Genomic DNA, 7,735 nt, shown 5'->3' with positions numbered 1-7,735 from the left:
TTTCAGGCAGAAGGAGAACATTTGGGAGAACCTTTCTCCAGTGACCCAAAGTGGGCTGATCCCTGCTCCGAAATGTGCCGGCTGTGACATCCCCGTGGACAGACAGGGCAGCTCCTGCAACCACCACAGGCACAGCTTCGGGCCTGGTGTCTTGACTCACGTCTTATGCAATCCTTCTCCTCCCCAGGAAGCCAGAAAGAACCTATTAAATCTGCCCACACAGCGTCTCTAATGCCTGAGCTGAAAGTGGCAGGGAATTATGATGGATCTGTGGAGCCCTTCCCCGGGTTCTCGGGCGGATCGGGGGGGAAAAGTTCCTTCAGAAAAATGCACGGCTCGTTATGGATTTTCCAGCTGTGATAATGTCTGAAGGTCTTTCTTTAATTAAAGCCGAGCTTTACAACTGAACATTTCTGGTAGGAGTCTGCAGGGAGTAGCCTTTGAGTTGGTAAATCAGCTGCCTTGAATAAACCACTTGTCAGGCTTAAAACACTGCGTTCCTTGAGCTCTGTGCTAAGTTTAAAAACGGGGAAAATGAGTGAATTTAGCGGTGATGAGAAATGACAAACTGGCAGTGCTGGAAAACTGGAGGTTTTCTTTCACCCTCAGGTGCAGAGCAGCTCCTGCAGAACATTTTCTGTCTGTGCCATCCCTTCAGCTGCTGCTGCTCTGACAGTGGGATTGTTTGTGCTCCATCACCCATTCATTCCTTGCTTCCTGTGCTGCACAGGGTTCCAGAGACATATTCCCCTGATTCACCGGGAGGGTGGGAAGGCCCCTCTGCTCTGGAGCCAGGCTGGGAGAGCTGGGGGGGTTCCCCTGGAGAAGAGAAGGCTCCAGGGAGAGCTGAGAGCCCCTTGCAGGGCCTGAAGGGGCTCCAGGAGAGCTGGAGAGGGACTGGGGACAAGGCAGGGAGGGACAGGACAAGGGGGAATGGTTTCAAACTGGAAAAGTGAAGATTTAGATTGGATATTAGGAAGGAATTGTTGACTGTGAGGGTGGGGAGGCCCTGTTCCATGTTGGCCAGAGAAGCTGTGGCTGCCCCTGGATCCCTGGAAGTGTCCAAGGCCAGGTTGGATGGGGCTTGGAGCAACCTGAGCTAGTGGAAGGTGTCCCTGCCCATGGCAGGGGTTAGAACTGGATGATCCTTAAGCTCCCTCCCAACCCGAATCATTCCATGATTTTATAATTGTTCTGGTGGCCTTTAGACACCTCAGACCTCGTTGTGCCAGGACTGCCTGCTCCTTCAGGCTGATCTCCAAATCTGCAGCAGCATCAGGGCTCTGAGGCTGTGCCTGTGGAAGCCCAGGCACCTGGGTTATGCCTGAAATGTTGAGAAATGTTAAGTTTTCAGCATCTTCTTCAACTGCAGACTCACAACTCTGCCCAGCACACCAGTGCCCTCATGCCTTGGCATTCAGGGTATCTGAACTGTGGGTCAAGTTGAGCTGACAGGTGACTTTAACCTGAATTTCCATCTTTACACTGAGTTTCCTATGTGTGCATTGGGTGTTTAAACCTTCTACAATGCAGGATGGGATCCAGTTGCCTAAAATTAGCAGGTGATTTAGTCTGAGGCACTTCCAATTCTTCCTGAAGTTGGAGGGGGGGGAAGTCCCTCATTCTCCTGCAATAGCAGCTTTCAGTGATTCCTCAGGCATTAAACTCCTGAAATGTGGGAATCTGCTGTAGGATCAGTTGAATCACTCCTGCAATTCACTGGGATCAACTCCTGTTGCCCACCCACAGACATCCAGAGCCACCTGAGATGCAGCAGAGTGCCCAAGGCATCCATCTAGAGCCAGTAAATCCAACACCAGACCCACGGGAGACCTGTGCCCTCGTGGAAATGGAGACGTGATACCTCTGGCATCTCAAGTAGCACCTGGTGCCTCTGTGTGGACAACAGAGCTGAGCCTCAGACTTTAATTGACCCTAAAGGGAGCTCAGATACCTCATTCAGATGCAGGTCAGGTGTTCCCATGTTCACCTGCTCCTGTTTCAGGAGCTCCAGTCTTGTAACTTCTTGTTGCGCTCTTGAGAGGAGCCAAATATTGGATATTTGCAACGTGTTTTCCCTCTCTGTGATTTCTGAAGCAATCTGCTCTCTTTCCTCGTTGACCATAAACCCACAGTCAGTGTTTCCATGATGTCCAGATGACCAGGATTAATCACAGAATCATAGAATCAGCTGGGTTGGAAGAGACCTCTGAGATCATTGAGTCCAACCCTTGGTCCAACCCCGCTGTGGTTCCCAGCCCATGGCACTGATGCCACATCCAGTCTTGTCTTAAAAACCTCCAGGGATGGAGAATCCACCACTTCCCTGGGCAGCCCATTCCAATGGCTGAGCACCCTCTCTGCAAAGAAATTCTTCCTAATCTCCAACCTAACCCTCCCCTGGCACAGCTGAAGCCCGAGCCCTCTTGTCTTGCTGATGGTTGCCTGGGAAAAGAGACCAACCCCCCCCTGGCTCCCCCCTCCTGTCAGGGAGTTGCAGAGAGTGAGGAGGTCTCCCCTGAGCCTCCTCTTCTCCAGGCTGAGCCCCCCCAGCTCCCTCAGCCTCTCCTCACAGCACTTGTGCTCCAGTCCCTTCCCCAGCCTCGTTGCTCTCCTCTGGACCTGCTCCAGCCCCTCAATGTCCTTCCTGAGCTGAGGGGCCCAGAACTGGACACAGCACTCCAGGGGTGGCCTCACCAGTGATGAATTCCCTGCTCAACCACCTCCCCTCTGCCTTGTGCCCACCCTTCAGCCTCTTCTACCCCCGGCTCCCCTGCCCTTCTCCCAGCTTGCCCAGTCTCAGCTCATCCCTGAACCCAGCTCTGTGCTCCGTGGTCGGGGTGCAGAGGATTTGGGGTGGATTATCAAAACTGAAATTCCAACAGCACAGACCAATCTGAGCCCTGGGGTGTGAGCTCCCTTTGTAATCTGGGGGGGAAAATCCGACTCTTTTAGGACATGAGTCAGCTGATCTCTTTTAGGTCTCTATTTTAGGAGGAGATGAAGCAAGTCCTCAAATCTTCTGTTCTTCTGTGTCAGCTTTAAAGGTGACTTGCTCAAATGAAGGTATCTGAGCTCTGAAAGTCTATCTTTGGTCTGATGAATCGCAGCAATGAAGGGAAAGGGTGACTTCATCCATTATAAATTCCTTCTTTGAATGGATTCACTCAGCCTCAACTTCTGCTACCTGGCTAATACACTGTTCACTCTTGAGGTTCCCTGTCTTCTTTGCTCTGCCTCTTTCCAAGGAGAGGATCTTGCCTAATATTCCCAAGAATTCATGGTCAGTGTGTGTTGTGGCCCTTCCCTGCCTCCCGAGCTTCCCTGCCCTCCACCTGCCTTTCATTCTTCTCCTCTGTGCTCACCAGTGCAGGATTTTCTTGATCATCTCCACACTTATCTCAAATATCTCACTCTGTCTCCTTTGCACTCACTTTTATCTCTTTCCCTGTTCTGCCCTCACACTCTCATCCTCCTCATTTCTCCTCATAATCCACTTTAGGTTCTCTCATGTCCCAAAACCTTCACTCTGGAAGCCATTTGATACCTGCATTCCTGCCCAGCCTTGACTCTCTCTCCAGCTCTAAGGTCACTGAACACACTGAACAATTCCCTCTTTAAGGTTGGAAGGGACTTGCTGGATCCAACTGGATCAGGTTGCTCAGGACTTTGTCCAGTGAAATTCTGAATATCTCTGAGGATGGACATACCAAGACTACCTTGGATTCTTCCAGTGTCCATCCCTTTCAGTACCCAAAAAATGGTCATTCCAGAGTCACTCATGAAAGCTAAATGAACAAAATGTTAATAAATTAGATCTCAAAACCAATAGTTCATCCTCATCTTCCCTGACCCATCAAGCACTTTCAGAAGCTACACTGATCTTGAAGTCTTGTTTTTCTCTGGAGTCTTCCTATTTCTCCAGTGGCTCCTTCAATGTGGAGTTTGGAGGATATTTCTCTCTCCTTTGTGGGGTGGATGAGGGGATGGAGATGCCCCAGCCCAGACCCCCCCATGCCCTGGGCTGATCCCCCAGTGTGGGCAGCAGGGCAGGGGGAGATTGTGCCCCTCTGCCCCTGTCTCAGCTGAGACCCCCCTGCAGAGCTGCTCCAGCCCTGGGAACAACAGCACAAGGACGTGGAGCTGCTGGAGACAGTCCAGAGGAGGCCCCGGAGCTGCTGCCAGGGCTGGAGCCCCTCTGCTCTGGAGCCAGGCTGGGAGAGCTGGGGGGGTTCCCCTGGAGAAGAGAAGGCTCCAGGGAGAGCTGAGAGCCCCTGGCAGGGCCTGAAGGGGCTCCAGGAGAGCTGGAGAGGGACTGGGGACGAGGGATGGAGGGATAGGACAAGAGGGAATGGATTAAGGGGAGATTTGGGTGGGATATTGGAAAGAATTGTTGTCTGTGAGGGTGTTGATGCCCTGTCCCAGGTTGGGCAGAGAAACTGTGGCTGCCCCTGGATCCCTGGAAGTGTCCAAGGCCAGGTTGGACAGGACTTGGAGCAACCTGGGCTAGTGGAAGGTGTCCCTGCCCGTGGCGGGGGGTTGGTACAAGATGATCTTTAATGTCCCTTCCAACCCAAACCATTCCCTGATTCCCCATCACCCCAGGACACGCTCCCTGCCGGCAGCGCCAGCCCCCGATCCCTCGGTGCTGGAGTTCAAACCAGCACCTTCACACCCTTTCCCAGGCCATTCCCTGCTTTTTGCTGTGATTCCTGCAGAAAGCTGCCCAGCAGCCTCCTGGGGGGCTGAGCTGCCTTCCCGTCACGCCGGCTGACATTGGATCATTGTTTTCTTGCTTTCCTCCATCTGTCTGATTCCATCTGTTCTTTCTTCTCGGATCCTCAGACCTTTGTGAGACACAGACTGTCCTTTTTATTCCTGTGTCCTTTTCATTCCCGTGCCCTGGCTTGTGAGCAGGGCTAAAAGGCACTTTAATGATAAATGTTCCATAAAATAAACTGATTTCTTATATAGTTTATATACAAGTAATAGTTCTTTTTATTGAATTCACAGAAATGTTGCCCGGTCTTCCTCTCTCACGAGAAAGAAGAGAAGCCTTGAATTTGTACAAGACTTGACCTCCCCAAATCCTCCTTGGGGGGAAACAAGTGCCTACCTCAGTTTTAACCATCTGATCATCCCTAAATTACTGTAGTTACAATTATAAACCTCCAAAGTAAGACTAATAACATGCAACTGCAGCTCATTTTCAGACTTGGCTGAGAAAAGGCTGTAACTAGACTGAGCAATTTTCATTTAGGCAAATTAAGGGTTTAAATTTAGCCTGGTAACTCAAATCCCACGAATCATAAACCATCGCCCCATGTTCAACTGCACCATCATTTTCTTATTATTTCATGGTTTCTGACCAGTCAAAAACCATCATCCCAGTATTAGTCATGCACTGGAGGTCTGGGAACTTATAATACTTTACATTGTGTTTCTTTCTTATTTCATGGAAAAAGGGTTTGGTTTTTTTTATTGCTTTAGTATTAAAATACAGTACAGTCCTATTTTGGGATATAAAGCCTTAAAATTGGCTGGGTTTTTATACTTTGTAAAAATAAGAGACCTGCGTGAGAAATTATTTAAATGCTCATTCTTCAGTTTAATACCCAGCACCAGAAGCAGTAAAAGATTTTGCTCTTAATCATATTAATGAAGTTGATTATTTTAGGAATGCAGGCTGCCAAGCAGGTTCTCTATTTTAAACTGCAACAGCATCATAAATTAACACAGCAATTAAAAGAAAACGTGTGGCAAATAATAAACATATGAAGGTGGGATGGTTTGGCAGAGGGAGAATGGTATCAAAGCAAGAGAGACCCAGGAATGTATTTTATAGGATCCCAGTTGTCCCAGTTGGTCATTCCCAGTGCAGGCAAGAAGGAAATGGGACTTCCTTGCACTAAAATTAGAATTATGTCATCAGGTGGTGTTTTCTACATGGACTCCTTTTTTTTTTTAGTCTGGAAGGGGTAATGACTTTAAACTAAAGTGGGAAGGTTTAGATGGGATATTGGGAAGGAATTCCTGGCTGTGAGGATGGGGAGGCTCTGGCACAGGTTGGGCAGAGAAGCTGTGGCTGCCCCTGGATCCCTGGAAGTGTCCAAGGCCAGGTTGGAACAACCTGGTCCAGTGGAAGGTGTCCCTGCCCATGGCAGGGGTGGGACTGGATGATCTTTAAGGTCTGTTCCAACCCAACCCATTCTAGAATCCTCTGATTTTATAACATACACCCCAGAGACTTTTCCAGTTCTGGATACGGATTCACTCCACAGAAATTTAATGATAAAAGATATATTTATATCTCGTGATTATAAAAGCCCCAGGCAGAAACAAAGTGCCAGGCACTGTCCAGGGGGAGGAAGGAGATTTTTGATGTACAGAGTTACCCACCAAAGACTGAGGCAAGAATTAACTCCCCAAACTGCCCTGTGGTGCAGAAGGTCGTCCCCTTGGGGGCTTTGGCTGTGGGAAAACTCATGTGAAGTTTTGCTTCACCACTGACCTACTGGAAGTACCTTTTCTGTGAGAAACAAACTCCCACTGTGAGAGCAGTTTGAGCTCTTCCTAATTATAAAATCGTGGAACAGCTTGGGTTGGAAGGGACCTTAAAGACCACCTCGTTCCACCCACTGTGGACGGGGACACCTCCCACTATCCCAGGTTGCTCCAAGCCCCATCCAACCTGGCCTGGGACACTTCCAGGGATCCAGGAGCAGCCACAGCTTCCCTGGGCAACCTGTGCCAGGGCCTCACCTCCTTCACAGGGAAGAATCTCTTTATAATATCTGCCCTCCTTCAGTTCATCCTCCCAATCATCCTCACAAATTCTGTCCCCAGCTCCTCTTTGTGACAAGTCATTGGAGACATCAGATTCTCCTGGAGGATGGAACAGAGCACAAGGACTTGGAGCCTCACCTCGTGCTGTTTTCCTGTCATACCTAAACCTGCCTTGAAGGCAGCACCAATCAGAGAATCCCAGTACATCCTGAGTTGGAAGGGACCCACAAGGATCATCCAGCCCAGCCCTCAGCCCTGCACGGGACCAGCCCCAGGAGTCCCACCCTGTGCCCCAGAGGATCAGCCAAACGTGTCCTGCACGGCTCAAAGAGCACATGTAAGAGGAGGACAATCCCAGTCCTGCCTTGTCCTGGCCAGGAATGTCTCCACCATCCTGGCTAAGCTGATTTTCCAACCTCTTTTGCTGGTCAGTACCTCACTCCTCTTCTCCAAATAAAAGGACCATGAGGACATGAGTGGAGGCGTCTCCTTCCACCCAGCTCAGCCCAGCCAGGATTTCACAGATCCCAGAACATCCTGAGCTGGAAGGGACCCCCAAGGACCACCCAGTCCAACCCTCAGCCCTGCACAGACCCAGCCCCAAGAGTCCCCCCCTGTGCCCCAGAGGATCAGCCAAACCCTCCTGCAGCTCTGGCAGCCTTGGGGCTGTGCCCACTGCCCTGGGGAGCCTGGGCAGTGCCCAACCAGCCTCTGGGGGAAGAACCTTTTCAGAAAAGGAATAGTCTGGAAGGTGAGAGCAGTGTCAGTCCAGGCAGGTCGTGGATGGGATGGGGGGGAGCCAAGGCTGATGGGCCAAGTGAACAAGGTGGGCAGTGAGGGCTGATGTCCTACAGAGCTGTGGCTCTTAGTTGGGTCCCTGATGTCTTGTAAGGCTTTCATTAACAGGCTCCAAAAAAGTCCTTCCATTCTTGGGACTTTCACAACATTT

The sequence above is a fragment of the Chiroxiphia lanceolata genome, chromosome 4 (genome assembly GCF_009829145.1).
Source record: "Chiroxiphia lanceolata isolate bChiLan1 chromosome 4, bChiLan1.pri, whole genome shotgun sequence".
Classification (NCBI taxonomy): domain Eukaryota; kingdom Metazoa; phylum Chordata; class Aves; order Passeriformes; family Pipridae; genus Chiroxiphia; species Chiroxiphia lanceolata.
Note: the sequence above shows the minus strand (reverse complement) of the source record.